Consider the following 22,107-nt stretch of genomic DNA (forward strand, 5'->3'; position numbering starts at 1 on the left):
GTTTTGCTTTGGAATCTCTAGTGTGTTGAATCACTCTTGTGGTGTAGTTATTATGCCTCTGGTAGAAATCAGACAGGGCTGTAGTAATGCAACTGTAAACAATCTTTCCTTCCCTTGATTCCATATGAAGAATCACCCCCAATGTGAACCTCTTCCACGATTGTGGGTCGACTATTGTAATGCATGTCTTTAGTTGCAGCACACAAGAAGTATCCGAGGATGGACAAGGAGGTCACAAATGAGAAGCAAAGCATGGTTCGCTTTTTCTTCCCTTGAAACTCCATTTCCTCTTGTTTTTATGTGATTCATAGAAAAAATATATATACTCGGCTGAAGATTCCTATGTTCTTCATGGGCAAAGGAAAACTACCACATCGGCTGAAGATTTCTATGTTCTGCAAATCAAGTCTGTGGAGAGTCACAGAAAGCTCATCTCCTTCTAAGTCACAAACATGCGGGTTCGTTACGTTTGTGGCTCACGATTAAGTTTAATTGTTTTATTACAAAATCTCCGATTTTTCGGTTGGTCAAGTGGGATTTAAGTTTAATAAGGTACAGCAAAACGATTGCTAATTTTAAAGAATATTCCACGCAAAAAGATAAATTTCAGTATAATGGTCACAAACATACAAAATTTAGATTGGAAAACTCATTTTTCAGTCAATAAAATATCTCACATTTCATAAAAGCCCAATGCCCCGCATTAAGACATTCACACTAGAGATTGCCAAAAATCAAGAAAAAAATCGAATCAAACCAAACTAATTTAAGCCAGGTTGGGCTATAAGCCCAATTCAACATTGTTAATGCAATTATAGCAACAACAAAAATTCACAACTTGCTATCTTTTTTTTTCTTTACTTTCTAGCTTATCAAACCATCCTAAAATGCAATAAAATTTCTTAGTTTAGTTCAATAACTAAAAGCTAATATTGCAAAAGCTCAAAACCAAACAATTTACGGTCCGATTTAGTTTTTAAACCGTTTGACTTTTTCTTGGTTTAAACTAAATCAAATTGGGAATTATGATTTGATTTGGCTAGTTTAGTCGGTTCGGGAGGATTAATACCCACCCCTATGAACATTCACATTAGTAAAGTATCTTCTACATCAAAATTGTTGATGCACGATTTTTGCACCACTAGTCAAAGTGCATCAAAACCTGGTCAACCCTTCCTTAATGCTGGACTTAGGGTTTTTGAGGTCGCGCTTTTGTATGTTTTCTGTTGCACTTGGGGTGGCCAAGCATGGTGGACAACAACTCTAAATTCCTGAAATCGAAACATGGTGACGGGTCCACCAACCACCCTCTAATCCATGATTCTTATTTAATTTACATTTGTTGTGGCATGCCCTACCCTTATATCCACTAAAAAATAAATATTTTAGTCTACACTATCTATCCATGAACAAAACTTCAGAATAATTAAGCAGTTCCCACAAATCACATAAAAGGATCACCTGCTGTAGGTAGAGGAAAAGTCGCGTCGTGATGGTCGTACTCCTGCCTCAGCCTGTTCCAATTCACGCTGAAGCTCTCTCTGCCAAAGGAAAAGGTTCAAGATATTAGTATGCAACTCTTCTTCGCTGAAGTATTACATGTAACATTTTTTTAACCCAGAAACAAGAGACTGCAGAAAATGCATCCTCTTAAAGGCCCATGACTTACAGATACAGTATTTCCACCTTTTCAGTTCCATTCAGGTTTCCTGAATGACACTAGTAAATATAATAAACTTGAATGGTATGACTTTGTTCCCCCAGCAAGTTAATAATTTGTCAAAGAATGATACTTTATCAGAGGACTTGGGCTGGCAGAAAACTGGAATGACCAAATACTTTGCCAACAAAAAACAAAAAAGAGAAGATGAATTCTCATTTCCTTCCAAGTGATGACTTCAAAATATCTACTTGATTCATTCTCGTGGGTGTCCATGCATGTATGATGTATGTATTCATAAATAGATACATCTTACATGTATAGATACGTAGAGATGGGAGAGATGGAGGAATGCTAGCATTGATATAAAACCCTACATGTATAGATCAGTAGGTAGAGGGAAAGAGGGAGGAAGGGGAAAAGCATGATTGCCAATGGATATGGCATTACAGAAAGCAGTTAGGCCCAAGTCCTCTTGGCCTTCACGGTCCTTATAATCAAACTAATATGAGACATGCAACAAGAATACAAGGGGAAGGTGTAGTTTCAAAGTCAATAATATTTAGTCTCAAAGACTGTGAACCATGGTCTGACAAATTCTTCACCCAAATTTGTCATAATCTGCCAATTACCAGTGTTTCCAATGTCAATTATTTGAGACTTAGCAGATCCAGATAGTATGGAAAAGGGTTTTCATCGCAGATCAAGTTGGTACTGAAAAGGGCTTTTACCTGGCTTGTCTTTCCTTCTCCATCTCAAGGTTTTGTCGCAGCTCCCTGGTTTTTGCACGCTCAAGTTCTAGCAATCTCTGTCTCTCGATCTCTTTTTCAACTTCAGCTGCTCTCTCCCTGGTACATTAGTCCATATGTTAGTTGTGGACCAACAAATATCTAATCACTACAATATAAAAAAAGATGAGCCATTAAGGAAGCAACACCTCTCAAGTTCTTGAAGTAGCTCAGCTTCTCGTAAAGCTGCCTCTTCAAAACATTTCTGGCGGGCACGTCTCATAAGAAGTTTTTTCTGCCTGCGGGCGACTATGTCTTCATGGAGCTTGGACTTTTCTCTGATAGCAAAGGAAGATCAGAAAAACTGAATTTGAAGTCTACAAAAATACCAAGCTAAAAGAAACTGGAAACCTTCCCAAAAAAAAGGCACAAAAGTTGAAGAATTTAACATGTATTAGATTATTTATTTTGTCAAGCTGATGCATGTAAGATTTGATTATTTTAAAATTGGGTGCTCATCTGCCATCAAAGATTAGGTGCCTTCAAGATAAGGTCCTATGGCAAACTGGACTCAGAACATCTTAACAACCAACGTTTGAGCTAGTGGATCCTTCAGTAAGATAAGAACCTCATTCTTTTCAACATAAAAAACGCCTGGGAGAAGTACTACTTGACAGTGCGACACAATATGTTGCAATTCAATATAAGTAAGGATGCAAGCTTAACAATAAAAATTGTAAAATAGCCTGATTACTGACTGCTGATATTCTGAAGCTCATCTAGTGTTGTCTAGCAGTTAGTTTTATTACAGGCTAATACCAATTAAAACTAGGGATGGAAAAATTTAACACAAGAGGTAAAACTGCTGGAATTAGCAAAGTTGTCTGTGTTACCAGCCTATAGCAATTTCAAAGTAAAAAAACAAAATTTTTAATAAGAACTTGAAAGTAATATTCAGAGGTATTTATAGACGTGAAAGAGGGTGTCGCCAGTACATGTGTGGTAAGTGGTAAAAATATTTTTACCACTTACAAGGAATGAATATACCATTAATATTTTTACCACTTACAAGGAATGAATGCAATCCTTGATTTGCTTAAGGCGTGCATCATCTTCCACAGGAGCTGAAAAACAAAGTGTTAAGTTTACCATTTCCACAAACAAATTTTAACATGACCATTCTCAAACGGCCAATAGCTGTAATGAGAAATATAAGGAAAGAAAGCTTTACAGCTTAGAGAAAGAATCTGATGTCCATCTTTGATTGGTGATTCATGTAATGCATGTTCTTTCTGAAGGATGTCCCATTCTAATTCAGCCTCCTCTAGTTCCTATGACATATTCAGTTAATACAAAGACATGTATAAGTTTGGAATGTAATGAAAAGCAACAATAGTAATTCAGGCTTACCATAACCTCTTGGTCAATTTTGTTTGAGAAAATATCAAAGTACGACTTTGCAGAAGTTAAACTGGCAAGGACCTGTTACAAATTAATAATTATATATTAGCTTCTAGGAGATGGAAAGGCAGTATAAGTCAACAACTAATCTACGAAACCCATGGAAAAAGCAAGGGATATAAAATTTCTTTAGTAGATGGACGTGAGGTAGATCAATTTCATCTCTTATCCTAATCCCTCCCTTTGTAACATTTATAGGACACAGACGAATAGTTATCCTGTTTTTCTTATTTTGGGAACATAAGAATTCATATCTGTTTCAAGCTTCTACAGCAATATCAAAGTAATAGATAATTGCCCAAAGTTCTAAGATGTTTTTTTTAAATCTTTCAATATGTTAAGTAAACATTGGATGGATGCCTGTTCAGATAGAATTTGAGATGTATAGATACCATAACAGTTATGACTCTTAGTATCAAATTAGGCTTTTTAAAGCTCCAATAATTTTATAAATAAATAAATAAGACCTAAAATTGATTAAAATGCAAAACATTCATAGCAGAAAATTGAGAAACAATCTGTTAAACAACACATGCTACAAGATCAAATATGCCACCAACATATAAATATTGTATTGACGTCGGAATGCAACCCTTTTTATAACAGAAGCAATGACCTCTAGCAAGCAATCCTAGCTTCATTCCGAAAATATAAATAAATAATATAACTTTTTGGTTACAATGTATAATGTGAGTCCAAGTTAATTTATCTGAATTTGTGCAACATGCAGTTCAATAACAACTTTATGACCATCTATGAAGAAATTTATCCCAGAGGATTGTAAATGTGTGGTGTTCATCTTGGTATAAAATTATACATGATTGAACTTACTTCCTCTACCTTAAATTTTTTGGATGGCGTGATCAAGCAAAGATTTTTCAATGCAAATAAAATTACAATAACATCAATAAAATCACTGTCTGCAATCAAATTAAATTTTACCACATCATCTCTAAAATGTTCCTCACCTGAAGAACGGATTCACGAGTACTTTCAAAATCTGGGTCAGATTGTTTTGAAGAGCTTGAAGTTAGCACTTCTCTCAGGACCTTACATGTAAAATGTGGTTCAATTAATAAGTAATATAATTTAAAATTGCTGATTGTAACAATTAGAAAGAAAGAAAACCAGTTCCAAGGAAAATGTTTGGCATATACTCCAATATCTTTGACATATTATGCTATGACAACAATAAACAATAATTTTCCTGTTACCTACCTCTTTAGCTTCTTCCCCTTCACTTTTCAATCTGCACAAGACTTGGCAAGTCCTTTTCTCGACATCCCCAGACCTTCCATCTAGAAAAGGAACAACGGGAAAAATTAAAAATAAAAAAAAACAAAAAAGGAAAGACAAAACATTCACTCCCAACATCTCCAGAATAATTCAATAAAATTAGAGAAATATAACAAGTGGATACCAGGCTTTGATGATGCCAGAGTCTCAATATTCTTCCAAACATTCTGAGGAATCAGAGAGATATCTTCATCCAGGCAGTATAGACAAGCACCAGCAATCAGTGCTAATGAAAGCCTCAGCAATTGGCCCTCACAATTTGGACAGGCAAGCTCTCCCAAGCCAAGAACACTATCAGCTGCGGCGAGAAAAGACTGCAGCAGACGTCGCTCAGCAAATGGGATACAATCTACAAGAAGTGTCATTGCCATAGTCCTCACAAGTAATGATGCATCAGATGAAGCAAGGACAACCACCAGATTTCATGTACTTGAAACCAAATAAGAAATAATCAACTCAGGAACAGATGTAACAAATCCAGGTGAAACATTTTTGTAAAACATGGAAGATTGAAGGGCAGTTCCTCCACTCAAATCATGACCAACAAGTTTTCCTAAGAGCTTAAGGGGCTCAGGTTCAGGATGAGCTAGCATTGTATAGAACAAATCAGCAAGAGGAACCTCACATTCCTTGAGGGAATGGACACCTTTGGTAAGTAAAATCAATAGCCATTTATCACTCGGCAAGTGCCAAGCAATTTTCAGTGCATTGCAAGAACTACTTTTTATTGCAGAACAGATGGAGCCAATCACATTATTAAGGCCAAACTCATGGGGCACAGCAAGTACACAATCAAGCACAACAGAAACAACTTCCCAGCATCTGTTTTCTTGAGGGGTCAGAATGGTCTCAGATATTACTTCTAAACCAATCCTCCAATGATCAGGGAACTGGTCAACTGACGTAGATGGGAAAGAAATTTCAGCGTCATTTTCTTGAGCATCATTAACTCTTTGTGCAATTGATGCCAAGAATCTTGAGTACATAAAACACTCTGTTGATGTAATAGTCATCTTCTTAGATAGTTGATGATGAAGATTCCAACATAGCTCAGTCGTGGACTAAAGCTTACCAATAAGAACCTCCAAGTGTTTTGATAAACCTTTTTATTCACAATATCAGCACCAACATTGTTACCTTCTAACTTCTCGGAGGCCTTATCTTGACTTGAACTGCGGTAGACATCACTAAGGAACCATGAATGTGACTCCAGTCCACTTTCATGTTGTCCCTCAGTGGGCAGCTCCAGTGGGATGGCACCAAAGAACTGCAAAGAATGCACAAAGGTAATTGTGGAAAGAAGAAGTTGGCTCAAAGGCAGTAAAATCGGCCCAAAAAATTAAGGACTGCAGCATTTCCCTCCTCCTCTGAGCAGATAAATCAGGAAAAACAGACGCCAAAATGAAAATTGTCAATCCTCTGTTGTATACTTTTTCTCTAGAATTATCTTGGTTAGCACCCTGTCTGATGTTAGTGAAAAGCTCATCAAAGCATAATGACTCAAAATTAACACATGAATCATCTACCAATAACCTTTCCTCATCAGACTCCTTACATAAAGAATATGAAATGATTGGTTTCAACAAAGAAAATACAGAATCAAGAAATGACACATCGCCAGTAAGATGCCCTACAAAGACATGACAGCACTTTCACCACTCTAGGTATCTCAGGTACCATTGCTTCCATGTGCTCGGTTACAATGGCTTCAAGTGTATAGAGGATGATTGCTTTGGCATTCTTTGAAACATAGCCTTTCAAATGGTCAGAACTATTTCGAGCAGAAAGCTGCTCTGTATGTAGAAATGGCCATGAACACAAAACAGAGAACCAACACAAAATATCAGGCACCATACTGGAAGGAAGAGACCTCAACTGCTACCCGACAGCCTCCAAAATGGTTCCTCCAAACGCTTCAAATTGCTTTTTCATATTAGGAAAGAACTTAAAGAGATCAGGGTAAATGACACGAAAAGATTGGTCCTGAATGATGCTGCTGATCAGCAACTTCAAATTCTTTAATGGATGCAGAAACAATTTTGCCCCCTGATTCTTCATATTTTCGACTGACAACATTATCTACAACAGAAAGTTCATCTGCAAATGTAAACAATAGAGATGTCACCTGTGGTAGATCAGAAGCAAGTAAAAGCTGGTCCTTCATGTACTGTCTTGCATTACGAGATACTGCCATCCAACCAAGAAAGAACAAGAGGGGATGTGCATCTAGAAAAAGTGGAAATCCTCTGCATCCAGGCTGAAGGTGGAATCAGATTTCCATAACGGAAACCATTTTTATTGATTGCAAAGCCTGTTTCCTCATCGCCACCGCTTGAAGAAATTACCAATCTTTGAAGCAGTATCCACCGTCGTTGTATCCCATGTAATGTTTCCGGCACCAACTGCAGATTGTTTTCTTTGAACTGATAATACAGGGATCTTAGCATCCCATTTAAGTACTCAGCGGATCCTAATGCAATGTCAATCACATGTTCTGGAGCACAGTATATCTTAGTCGCAGAATTCAACAAGAATATCATACACTGCATAAGAATTTCATGCATCAAGTGCTGCTCCCTTCGCAATCGTTGAATCAGAAAGCAGCGCAACAAAGCTTGATTTTGTCGAACCAAGGTGATGGCATCGGCAGATTGTACATCAAGCGGAGACAACCTAATGACTTGTTCATCAAATCCTGGTGTAGTACGGACTAAGTCCTCCATCTGAAACCTTTTCTCGATACTCTCTGTCTAACTCCGCAGCCTCGAGCAGAATTTGAAGAACAATTTTGTCTCTTTTCCTTTCAAGAAGAAATATTGTTTCTAGGTCATTCTTAGACTTTCCAGAGATCATTCGCATCCCAATTTCATGATTTTGTGGAGTCCTAATCCCACTGACGTTTATCTCCTTCATTTACTTTGGATTTCCTCTAAAATACATCATAAAAAATGGATTGACATAGCACTCTGCGCCCATGAGCAAAGCATCTATAGCAGCATCATGACTCTCAATGGTAATCTCATTCTGTGAATGCAAATCTAAGTACTTTTACAAAGGATGAGACGGTCTCAAAGGACCTGTGGTCAACGGTCAAACTTCTCGTTTCTGGTCAACCGGGCCTGCGGGGCCCACGACCTTCGATTTCCAATCTGAAAGTTCATATTTGTTTAACAAGGTTTATTATACATGTCCTACAAGTTTGGTCTGAATCAACCAGTCGGATTGCTCGCGATCGCCCGATCGGACGGTTACTGTTTAACCTAATTTTTGAATCATTGAATTGAAACATCCGGGACTCCGATTCACGATCCGCAAATTCTTACACGATCCTAGAGTTATCTAGATCAACATATTTTGAAATGCAGTGGATCCAACGGTCCGAACATATCCAACCCGGATAACACCTAATATGTGTAATCCGATTGATGGTCAAACAATAACCAAATTCAAATCCGAGAATACCGTTGTGCTCGGGATGACATGGGGATCATTTTAGGACCAAATGGGTCACCCAAACAGGGCCTACGCTCCCGAAGCGCGTGGGTGTCTTGAGAAATTCCGACGATCGGAAAATTCACGAAACACCCAACAATGCCTATACCTACATGACCAGGACAATGAGTGGAGCAACTTTTGTTCTTAGACCATGGCCAAAAAGTGACCGGAACTTGCCGGAAACATGAGCCGAAAACCGGCCAAACTTTAAGTGATAAATCGAGTTCCAAAACGCAAAAATCGATCCTAATCGATCCTAATCAACCCAACCATCAACTAAAACACATTGAGAGGATGAAAAAGCATACATAGATCGAAGAAATTGGTGGCCGGAATCGCCAGAATGAATGTCGGAAAATTTTGAGAAAAACCTGTCAGTTTTGGCCTTTTTCAAGCGACTGGAGCGACGGCCTTCGTTGGAGGTGGGGTGGGGCAGGAAGAGGGAAGTGAGCTTGACGTTTTGGTACCGGTCTCATGAGATTTGGTGGTCGACCAAAGAATTGGCCTGCTGTAGCTACCCGTCACAAGGGGGAGTGATCGCTCAGAGAGAGAGAGAGAAGAGGAAATCAGATTTTTTAAAAACCCACTTCGAAATATTTACGATCGTGCCATTATGCTTCTATTGATCGTAACTTTTTCGTTACAACTCTGATTTGAGCACACTATGTGTCTACAGACTCATCTCGACGCGATCTACGTCATGCTGCCATCCATTTCCCCAACATCCTTCTGGATTAAAAAGTGACCAAAATAACCCTACTCAAAGGGCAAAATTGTAATTTCATAATTAAATAAATTTATAACGATTAAAATTGTGTCAGGATGTTGCAGATTCTAAGGACGCTGTTTCCTGTGGATTTTGGGAATATCGCACCCTCACCATCTGCTACTCATGGACCTATGTCAACACCAAAACACCTCTAATCCCAAGTCCTCCACGTGTCCTAAGCTGCCCTCGATGTGGATATCTCAATTGTCATGCATATGTGTTTTGTCTATATTGTGGCAAGACTTGTACATATACTAATATTTGTTGCTTAATTTATATGGGTTATTCATAGCATGAGTGGTACTCTTTCCTTCATGAAGGATTTGGTTCAGATTTTTTTTTTTTCCCAATATGTGGAAATGTCAAATAATATATTTGGACTAACCTATCAATAGTAAATCTGAAGAGGAAGCGAAAAATCGAGAAAGTGAATGGGGGTAATTAATAAACAAGTTTGAGAAGAGGAGCGGCCATGATTATGATAAGATAAAAGGAAGTGGAGAGGAGAGGAGAAGAAAGGTTTAGGGTTTGGTTTTGTGTGTTTTTTCTTAAAGTTTTAATCATTTTCTTCTTCTTTTTTCTCCTTTTTTCCTAAGTGCCCTATGACAATCTTTTTAGTAAAACGTTTTGGATTGTGAGTCGGTGCGGTCAATGGCGGACCCAGGAATTTTTATAGGGGTAGGCTAAATATATATATTTTTTTTATAGAGGAGATATATTATAAGCCTTTTTTTTTCTCTTGAAACAAAAATATAAATAAAATTTTATAAATCAAACATGGCCACATTACAAGCAAGTATAACATAAAGATGTACAAAATATAAATAAATACCAAATCAAATACATTGCCCAACTTTAAAAAATCATATATGCTAATTAATAATTCAAGTTGCAAAAATAAAATATATATCAACAGTCTCCAAAAGTTTTCACCCTAACCCTAAATCATAAAAACTTAACAACAACAATTAAAATTGGAAATTGAATATATATAAAATAAAAAAACTTACCAAGATTGAAGAACCTACTGAAGATAGGTTGGTAAATTTTTTAGAGGAGGAGAGCTATTTCCTCTTGGCTCTCAAGATTCAAATATGGCGTTTTGGGTGGCTAGAATAAATTTTTTTTATGTTTGCTCTTTGTGGGTGTAGCCACTGGCGGACCCAGAAATTTTTTAGCAGAGGTGCAATATTGACTAAGTATGAAAAATGGTTTTTCGGAATACTCATTTTCTCAAGATAATTTTTGGCGGCTTTTATTCCTTACACATCAAATAAGAAACCTTGATTTTATGGGATTTTAATATGAAGTATATATTGACTTAATGAGCTATCATTTTTAGCCTAAATCGTATTTTGCACTAAAACCGATTTTTCATATTTTGATTTGGTGAGAATTTGATTTTCTAGTATTTTTATTTGAATCCAAATGGGGGGTACTTCCTTATTTACATTGTAAACTTAAGTAAATGGAGTAATATAAAAATAAATTAAAGTAAAAGGACAAAGACATTTACTTAAATGTTGAAAATGGAAATAAGGTAATCTGCACACCAGTTGAGCAAATAGGCAATTTGAAGCACTTACAATGATTTTTCCAGCGAATTTATATTTATATAGGTTTGGATTGATGTTATTAATTCCTATATGCTTTAGGAGTGAGCTAATATTTATTAGAGTACAAATAAAGCTTATAACATTTAAACCATGTTCAATACTTTATAAATCTTCCCCTAGGCTGAAGCCCACTCCAGCCTAAGCTTAGGTCCACCCTTGGGTGCGGTGTCCTCTTTCACTTTATGCCTCGTACTCATGCTTTGAGCTCTATAAGGGTGGCCACCTAAAAAACATTTGTCGGCCAAGTGACAATTTTCTTTTAGCCGGCCAGAACCTTGATAAGGGCATATCGGCTGCAAATTGTCATACTGTCATGCTCTGAATATGCTTGAAATGTTTACTTTCATATCTTATTTTTAGTTACATGATTAATTAATTATACCAATAATACAGCTTAGTGGGTCCTAATGCAGTGATAGGAGCAAGCAGAGTTTACTTAGTAGCAAGAATGAACATTGGAACTCATTCAAATTAATCAACAATGCCTCACTCGATTCGATAGGTGGTGGATAGAATAAATATTATTTGAAAGTTGGTTTAAATGAGCGTAAGGCAATGATATAAGGCATGCCACTTCAAAAATCAGATTTGGCTGCACCACATGATCAAACAATAATATAATTAATCAATACCTGAGTAACAAAACATAAAATCATAAAATCTCATGCTAGTTAATTATTTGGATACTTGACTAAAACAAGAAATTCATAGACTGTAATTAAATTTAAAAACTGACTGAAAATTGGTCCATAAAAACAAAAAACATAACAGGACCAATATGCCCATTTCTCCAAAAATTTGATTGGATTTAAATCAATAGTTTAAATACTAATAGTGACATCATAACAACTAGGCCTGAAATTAAGTGTAATAGGCTTGAGTATTCATCCTAATTGTAATATCATAATTTGGTTATGGAACCAAACACTAGTTCATCATATGTGCAAGTCTTGCCACAATATGGACAAGACATAAAGAAATAGTATGTGGGACAATTCGAAAATCCACATTCAGGGCAGTTGATGAGGACACGTGGAGCACTTGGCATTCGAGGTGCTGTTGGTGTAGAGCTGGATCATTGAGTACCATATGGTGTGATATTCCCATACTCAAGAGGTGATGACGTCGTTAGAATCTCCTCATACCTTATGATTCGCCATCCATTATAGAGAGTCTGGGAACAACCATAGAAGTCGCAAGCCAATAGCTGCTAGAACAAGGCACAAGACAAAAAACTGGATCTTGCTTGTTGGTAGTGATATAGTGGGTGCCACAGCCACTTCGAAAATCAGATTCGGCTGCAGCACCACACATGATTAAACAATAAATGTAAATAATCAAAAAATTAGAAACAAAACATAAAAACCATAAAATATTATGCTAATTAATTATTGGACACTTCACTATTACAAGAAATTCATATACGATATAAATTTAAAATCTGATTGTTGTACATAAAATAAAAGGCTAATAACATGCCCAACATACCCATATCTCCAATTATTTGATTGGATTTATATCCTAATACTCATATCATAATTTGGCAAACATACCATAACCATAAAACTATTTTAACTACTTTCAAAAATTATTCTAACAACTAGACATGAAATTAAGTGCAATAAGTGCGAGTGTTCATCATAATAGTAATATCATAATTTGGATTATAATTTGAGTATTTAAGAAAATGAAGGTTATATCACTGCTACATAGTTTTACACATTAAAAATAAAATAACATCCAAATTATATTATCTAATTTTTTACTAACCTTATATCAAGATAGACTTACCCTAAATACTCAAGAAAGGATAATACCAATAAAATTCTGAAACATAAACATTTCATCCCAACATTTAAATGTGGCATCAAGCTTAGTATTCCTTTTCCCACTCCTAGCAGCGTATTGAATACAGAAGTCAACATCACTCGAAAATCGTGAAAATCGTGTCTCTGTTTACCAAGATGCTTGCTTTGGTCATGGTTGCTTAATTGGAATCCAACATTCACAAGTTTAACTTGGCTGTCAATGAACACAAAACTAGACAAGTGCTTCAAATTTCCACAAAACATTCTCAGTTTGTGTATGCATGTTATGTCACTAATCAAATTCCTAACATTTGTAAGAATAATACATAAATCAGATGTTCTATAATAATAATAATAAAAAAATTACATAAAATTGATATAACATAAGGAAGCAATACTAACTGAACTTGTTTGCACCACAAATCACAAAAACACTCATAACCAACCATTAAATCGACCTTGTCCTTACCATCTTCATTAATAATTAAATAATTTTGACATTTTGTAACCAATCTTCAAGGGTAAGATTATACTTATCATAACAAATTGAGTACTGATCTTCAACATAGCGACCAACATGCTGAATAGGCGCATATAACCACAACTACTTTAAAATAAAAAACAAAATAAGACGATGTGTCCTATTTTTATGGAGCATAACTACTTTCACAAATTGTTCTAACAATGAGACATGAAATTTAGTGCAATAAGTCTCAGTATTCATCCTAATAGTAACATCTTTTTTTGTTATGCAACCAAACACTAGCTAATTAAAGAACATAAGCATCATGTGCCTAATTAGTATCACAATATGGATAAGACACAAATGAATAATATGTGAGACGATTCAGAAATTCACATTTAGGGTAGCTGATGAGGACACGTGGAGCACTTGGTATTCATGGTGCTGCTGGTGTAGGGCTGGATCCATGAGTACCGAATAGTGTGATATTCCCATACTCAAGAAGAGATGACATCGTTCGAATCCCCTTCTACCTTATGATTCACCGTCCACTTATAGAGAGTCTACGAACAACCCCATAAGACCCGCACCGATAACTACTAGAATAAGGCACAAGACAACAAACTTTAATCAGTTTAATTTGTTGAAATAATCATTTGTTTGAGCAGGTGGTCCCAAGAAAATTTAATGCAACACTACCTTCCTGTTCAATCCCTATGGTTCTCACATTTTGGGGCAATAATTGAGAGATGATATATCATTGATCATCCAGTCATAAAAGGTTTAATAATTGGAGAGCGTTTGCCATTGACAACAGGTTGGAGATGCATGTGTGTTCGAACAACTGGAGTGTAGCAGTACTAGGCTAGTATTCAGAGTCCAAATTCTTAGAGGTGACATCCCATCTGAATTTCTAGACAAGCTTGATGGTGATAATATAGATGCACCAATTGTTCTTGAATAGTATATGTCATATTGTCTTTTACTGGGTGTTGTCAATTTCCCGAATGAGATTACTTTTGGGGGCTAATATGATTTGAATTTTATGGTGTCATTTGACACAATACTTTAGTAACATGAGTATCTATTATTGCTCGGATACCTTTAAAGAACATAATTTAGTAGCATACTTTCTAACAATCCTCTTTAATAATTTTGTACCATTTAACTGACATGCTGCTCAAAATGCATCAAATAACCTGAGGAATAATTTATGAAAGTCTCATAATCTACTATAGTAATTATATTGTCTGTTTTCTTATGAGTGAGATTTAAAGCAAAAAACCTGAAAAAGATAGACACTTTACTTACCCGTTTGTTTGTGCTAAGATGTGGGAGCCAATGAGCAAGGGAGAGTGAGAGAGAGAGGGTTACGGCAGTAAGGATAAGTCAAGTACATTTGCAAAACACAATAAGGAAGGATGATATGGCAGAGTACAATAATATGCAAGATATATGTCATCCAGTCCAATATACAGAACTCAAATCCCAAATTTCTTCACAAATGTGTTAGTTTAATAATTCTTGACAAGAGCAAATAAGTAGAGTAAAGTTGTCTCATGAGGTTTGAATATGTTATGTCAGGCGAAATTCCAGTATCTTCATAACTAAGTAAATTCTATTTAAGCATCCCAATAGCATCATAAATGAAAAATCATGTCCAAACTCCACTCTATATAAAAGACAGAGATTTAACTGACAATCATTTCACCATACCTTTATTAATAAAAATTCAAATAAACAAAGGAGCCAAATCAAATATATATTACCATATCCAAATTAATAAGTTTCCTACCGAGCCTGATGATCTGCACCTATTTCACCTGCATGTATCTACAAGGAAATAAACCAAATTAATAGGTTTACATTTACCCATCTGCCCATTGTCCACTCTAAGACTTGGAAAACAAGTTTGATAGAAGTCAGAGTTCATTTTCCATTCTCTTCTTGCATATAGTAGAATGATTTGCAGGTTGAGCCGCAAACCAGGTTCAGGCTGTCCAGAATATCTGACATTAGGGTTCATATTTTATCCTTCATCAATGATTGGGAGTTTACCGAAGTCGACAACTAGCAACTATTTTCTTTAACGTCTGTAATAGTTACATTAATATGCTTGGACTTTAGTCAATCTGAATGAAACCGTGGTCAGCCTAGCATCCGAATTTCTCATGTGCTAGCATATTCAGGAGGCTGTATTATGAATTTTCAGTAAGAGAAATCAAACCTTTGTATATTATCCGGATAGAGATAGAAAAAAATGTGTTGCTACTATTTCAATTTTAACATGGAGGTTTAGAGTTTTACTTCAACTGTTGGTTTCAACTCTATTTTAAAAGTTGTGCTGTGTTCCCTCCTATATTTTGCTCTTTTTTTTTTTTGGTCCAATCAATCTTACATTTCATTACTTTAGTCTTTGAGCCATTTTTTGAAATTGAAGTTTCTTTTCTTTTGTTAACGCATAACGAGCCAACAGCTAAGTCATCAGGGGTAAATCATTAGGATTAAAATAGATCAAGAGGTCAATGTCATCCCATCCTTAATTAGTGCAGCCAAGGCCCCCCCTCCCCCCTTAGCATCTTCTACGAAAATCTTGCCAAATAATAGGGTTGGATAAAATCAAGTTGCATGAAAAAGGATATATGACAATAAACAGCGAAGAAGAAAAAATATAAAATAAAAATAAAACTTTGGCCAAGGTGGTTGGTGTGAGTGGTTCGGCACTCTCATTCCTTAAGAGAGGTCAAGGATTCAATCCCTGCTCTCGTATGGAGTCACCACTTTGGCCAACACTTTACAACTTTGGCTTATTTCAAGTTTTATTATTTGAGTGGGCTTTTTCTTTACGATGTAATTGTCATTGGCTTTCTTTTTCTTTTTTTGTTTGTTGTTGCGTGTCCTTCTATTAATGAAACTTGATTCGCACAAAAAATAAAAGTTCATAACTTACGCAATTATTGGTATAGCTATTGTTCTTTTGAATTGATCAAGAACATTTTTATAACATGAAAAGGAGAAAATGAATTTGTTTTTTCAAGATATTAACACAACCTATTAAGAGTTGGCTTTACTGAATTTTCCACAATATATGTTTCTTTTCCGGGTGATAAATTCATGGTTCAGTTGAGAAATTCATGTTTACATGGTTCAGTTGAGAAATTCATGTTTTCCTTAGCATCTAGTCTTTTAGGGCCCGTTTGATAACTATTTCAATCTTAATTTTTGGTTTTCATTTTTTGTGTTAGAGTATAGAGGAAAATGATAGTGAGAATGGGAGTGAGTGTGAGATTGAGAGCAAGGATAAGAGAAGAGGATGGGAGGGAGGCGTAACAAAAGTGAAAACAAAAACTAAAAACCGAAATCTATTTGAAATATATTTCAGATTTTAGTTGTTTGTTTGTGCATTGCAGTAATAAGATGATCATTTGTTTTATCTCTAGCATTGTGTATGTAATTGTTGCAACTTTGATATGGAATACACTTTTGTAAACCACTTTGCCATGCCTATCATCAATACTAAGAATTTCTTTTCTTTGAGAGTAAATGTGGGAGTCGTTGAGATGGCTTTGGGTGTTCATCGTTGTGGGAGTTGTGCTCCTCATTAAAGTAATGTTCTTAGCTTTACACTACAACTCCGTTTATTTTCGTGCTTTTTGGTTTCATTTGAGAGACTTATTAGGGTTTAGTTGTTGTAACTTTTTATTTTCTTTGAACTATAGTTGAGTTTATATATTGAAGTTGTTTGTTGTTGGGTTTGTGAGAACATGATATTGATGGTTCATTTGTGTCGATATGTGTGAGATGTATGTCCATTTAATATCAAAAGTAGGCTAATATGTGTTTGATTTTTTTAGGTGTATGTCCATTAGGTATTGTGGAAATGGATTTATGTCTTGTGAACTACATATTTGGAAATGGATGAGAATGTATACAACTTGAGCCACAAATGCAAAATCAATCTACACATTTGGAAATTGGCTAACATTTCATACATAAACCACTTTCATACAAATGGACAGTTCAGATTACACAAATCACTTTCATATAAATAGACTCGTCATACTACATAAACCGATTTGATTCTCCAAAAAACTCCATCAATGCCACAAAAAACACCACCCAAACCTCCTAAAATTCAATCCCTAAAATTAAAGTGCTAGTTTCACATTCTTGGATGATCCAATCTCTCCCTATTCCAATATTTGCATTCCCAAAAATACAATCACAATAATTCACGAACCTAGTAGACTTGCTCGTAGACTCCTTTGTGCTTTCGAGGCAGCTCTAATCTCCATTTTCAAATTTTAATTTTCCTCTTCCTCTTCGTTTAATCTTTTGAATAGCCCACGTATCACAATCTTCGACCTTTTTCATACATGTGAATCATACCATTCAAAGAATGAGCAACCTCTTATTATCTCATAATCGATGCAGCCCAAAAATCTTATCCCAGGGTTGTCGTCAATCCACGACATTGTCAGACGACATTGATTCCACAAGAGACAAATAGGCGAGCCCACTTCGGATTTGCAGATATCGTCGTCTTCGCTCTCTGCAATTTGGAACATAGGGCGCGACTTTTGTTGATTTAGGGCTTAAGGTTTGAGAATATGTTGATTTGGGATTTGGGAATTAGGAATTATGGTTGGTTTTGGGTGCCACGTGTAATGTTATTTGTGTGAAAATTCTAAAAACATGAGCCTACAGTGAGATGCCAAAAATGCCCTCTAAAAATTGTAAACGTAGGCGCCATGTGGGCAAATAACAACTTTCTTGACAATCTCGCTAACAGAGTTGGTAAATTGTAGGTTTTCCACGATTTTGACTATGTACTTTTAAATATTTGGCATGGATGAAGCGAAAGATTATTTATATTGAGTTAAGATTTGAATTTGATTATTTATTTACAATATGTTCATTTATCGTATATGAACAAAATTATGCAAATATAGTCCAGCTTTCTTTTGTTCATGATGTGTTGGTTGGATGTTTAGGATCTTTAATATAAAAACAAGTAAGATGAAAAAGATGAAAATAATGAGAGTGATAATGAAAAAGACAAACATAGACATGATAATAGTTATAGTAATTATACTAATAATCCAATAAAAATAAACAAAAAAGATTTCCAACAAAAAAAAAGTTTATTTTGAGGGGAAAAAAGGGCTAAGGAATAGACACTTAATAAGATAATGATGTTTTTTTTAATGCAAAAAACAACGGTAGTTGACGTGCAAAATTGTTAACTATTCTTCTTTAAATTGTTCAAGATCATTAAAATGGTAGAAATTAAATTAGTAGCAAATGCACATATATATATATACAGAAATTCTCTTATGCGGACATCCGGACGTTATTATCGTGCGGACGCAGTGTATTTTGTACTACCCCTCTCTGTTTTCCTGCCTGTTTACAATAGGATCCGCACGATAATAACGTGCGGACATCCGGATAAGAGAATAACTGTATATATATATATATATATATATATATTTTCGGTTTAATGAACAAATTATAATGAGACAAGTCCTTCACCCTTTAGGGTTGTTGCTCTCTCTTTGGTGAGCCAAGTCTGTGTTTTTTTTCTTTCTTTTCTTTCGTTTTTTCTTTTGCCCTAGTCCCTCCCCATTTCCTCCAACTTCCCCATTTTCTTTCCTTTTCTTTCTCTTCCACATTTGAGGGTGCTGTTCTGTTTTTTAAGAGTCGTTTTCTAAATTTTTTTTTTCTGTTTACTTGGTTGTTTCTTTTTTTAGGGGAAATCATTAGTTTTTTCTTCGGGTTGTGTGTTTACAAGTATTTGCTATGCTTTTTCTCTCCTCATCGTCGAAGGCTGCATGTTATTATCGGGTCTTAACCAACATCATAGTCTCTTTGAATCCATAGATGTCTTTCCCATCGGTTTCCCTCGAGGACCAGCTGGATGTGCATGGTACTTGGGAGAGCTTGTCCCCATTCAGAGCTTGTTGACGAGCCCACCCTATGTTCCCAAGGTTCCACTGAGGACCATGCCTCGTGATTATGAGTTTACCGACGCAAACGAGGAACAAGAGGAGCTAACTAAAGTGATGCACGTAAGTACTTCGATTTATAACTTACTGTGATTTTGATCATAGTTTATTTTTATTCGAACTTTGAATTGCATTGGCATTGTAGGTGGCCGCGCAAGTGCTTGTTAAAGGTTTTTCATGTTTGTTGTTACATTATATGTAGGAGCAATGATTAAAAAAGAAACATGACCCACTTGGAAAGGGAAATGCACCAATGCTTGAATGGGAAGATGGCGAAGAGGAAGTAGATTAAGATGACGAGCAAGAAGAAGAGGATGAGGAAGATGATGAAGAGGGATAAAAGGAAAAGTGAGAAGACAAAAATGAATAAGATAATGGGCTTTATGAAGTTGGAGAGTATAGTGATGAGGATGGGACAAACACATGGACAATAGAGGAGCCTACTCTTAAGTAACCAAAACACCAGACAAACGAATCGATTCCTTGCTTAGGAGCTAAGAGGCAGAAGAACAAATAAAAGTCCTCATTTCTTGTATCCCTTTCGGTTATACATTGAGTGGGATTGTTTGGAAATTTTTTTTTTTTCGCATTTCATACTCCATTTATATTTTGTTATGGCCAAAATGAAAACTCATTCTCAATTTGGCTTAAATGCGATGTGCTTATAAATTCATCTATTTCATGCTGATGTTTGAAGTGAGCACAAGCACACTTTTAATTTTGACTATAATGGAATTTGCTTAAATTCATCTTTCTAATGTTGATCTTTGAATTGAGCACATGCACACGTTTGAATTTGGATTTCGTGATTTTACATTTACTTTATGTGGATCTTTGAATTTGCTTCCATTTTTGCGCACAGACCATTTGTATTTGCATAACTTTCCATGCAATTCCATTTTTATTCTTGCAATTTCATATTAATTCATGTAACTAGGTGAACAAATACTTTTGCACACAGACCGTTTGTATTTCCATTGGCCAGTCATGCAATTGCATGTCTGTAATATTGCAAATACTTCCAAGCAAGTTAATTTACATACTTCATACAACTGCAAATACTCATTATTTAAAAATGTTAATACAAAGTCTAAAAAAGATAGATTGTGATATAGAATTATACATCGTCAATGCATCATCTACCTCTAATGTTGATTTTTCCATGTAAACAAAGAACCATAACTTTGAATACTATAGATTGAATCACTAGACAATTGTTGTTCATGAGTGCCAAATAAGAAACCGTCATCACTGTTGCAGCTAGAGCCACTTGGGATTATAGTATATTCGACATCATTTCTGGTAAAATCACCAAAGCAGTTAGATGTTGATTGTGAAATCGTTTGACTAGCATAGTTGTAGCTTATATCCTGTGATGGCCCAATGTACTTACTATACTCATAGCTTTGACTACCATAAGACAAATTCATGACTTCATTTCCACTCAGATGGATGTTTCTTTGAGAGCAATAACACTTTATGTGTCCATTTCCGCGGCACAACATGCATTTTCATTGCTTGAATGTTCTATTGGCTCGTACTTGGGTGCCTTTTGTGCCTGCTAAGGTTGGATCTTTCACAATATTTGTAGGAAATTGCCCATGACTACCCAATTGAAGGCTCGTCTCATCTTCTTTCTACCATAAATCTTCTAATATTCCCTCCAATCGAATGAGTTCATTCTTCAAAATCCATACCCATCTCTACTCTTCGATGCATACAAACACACTTTGTTGTCCATACAAATTAAACTTATGTATCTCACGGTTTCTACAACCTCCTTGCTACCACTTTCTGACATAAATGCATATCCAATGTCCATTTTGACACTCTTTGTCCATCACTTCATTATGAGTGACGAGGGAATTTCTATAACATGCTCCCACTTCATCACATAAAACAAATGGCAACATGGGATACCTTCGTTTTCATATTTGTAACAGTTGCATTCTATTCGAACATCTTCCCCACCATGGTACACACAACTCCAGTTACTTTGCGGTTCACCGTATTTCAATAAAATATACAACTGTCTTCCAAAATTATGAATTATTTTTTCATGGATGAGCGTTGCTGAAGCATTGATCTTGTTACGTACCAATAAAAATCACCTATGAGTTTAAATTTGGAAAATATGTTGCTCAAGAATTTTCAATATCATTGTAAAGCACTTTATTTGACTATTTTGCGTCGAAAGCATCATTCGCCATAGTATTCCTCATACGTGTCATGGTCCTATCAATTGCCCGAATACATTTAAACAAATTAACTCATTTCCTCAAGTAATCTTTCACAAACTTGTTCATACACTCCACACGTTGCACATGCCATTGAAAAACTTGGGCCTAAGGCGTGATTCCACCTACGCATCTCGTTTTGCATACATCATTTCAAGCCATTCCTTTTGTTTGTGTAGTAACTTTTTCATTCAAAAACTCTCATTTCCTTTCAAACTCATTGAGTGCAATTGGTTCCTAAAGACATGCTAAAATGCGCATACCAATTCTTCATCCTTTAAGTTATTTTATGCATTCATTGCCACGTGTCATGCACACAACCTATGATTACACATGGGCAACACATACTCAATTGCTTTGCACCTCGCCTCATCCCCATCCGTTAGTATTGAATTGATATAGACTTCTTGCCTTTCATGAAAGGTATGAATGACTCTAACAACCACTTGTACGTTTCAAATGTCTCGTCAAGCAATAGAACACAAGCAAATATTACACTCGCTCAGTGGTTGTTAGAACTAAAAAACAACACTAGATGCTTGTCGTACTTATTGGTTTTGTATGTG

General features: G+C 35.7%; 1 pseudogene across 1 annotated transcript; it reads right to left on the bottom strand.

The window, feature by feature from the left end:
• Positions 1–1,272: 1,272 nt before the first annotated feature.
• LOC110745251 (uncharacterized) lies at positions 1,273–15,322 on the bottom strand (annotated as a pseudogene). Its single transcript, XR_015833714.1, has 10 exons — positions 15,169–15,322; positions 5,270–8,183; positions 5,068–5,147; positions 4,818–4,898; positions 3,799–3,870; positions 3,620–3,719; positions 3,458–3,512; positions 2,598–2,726; positions 2,392–2,508; positions 1,273–1,541 (listed from the first exon to the last, which is right to left on the bottom strand). The product of XR_015833714.1 is annotated as an uncharacterized LOC110745251 (transcript).
• Between the last annotated feature and the right edge of the window lie 6,785 nt (positions 15,323–22,107).

The sequence above is a fragment of the Prunus avium genome, chromosome 2 (genome assembly GCF_965620075.1).
Source record: "Prunus avium chromosome 2, drPruAviu1.hap1.1, whole genome shotgun sequence".
Taxonomy (NCBI): Eukaryota; Viridiplantae; Streptophyta; class Magnoliopsida; order Rosales; family Rosaceae; genus Prunus; species Prunus avium.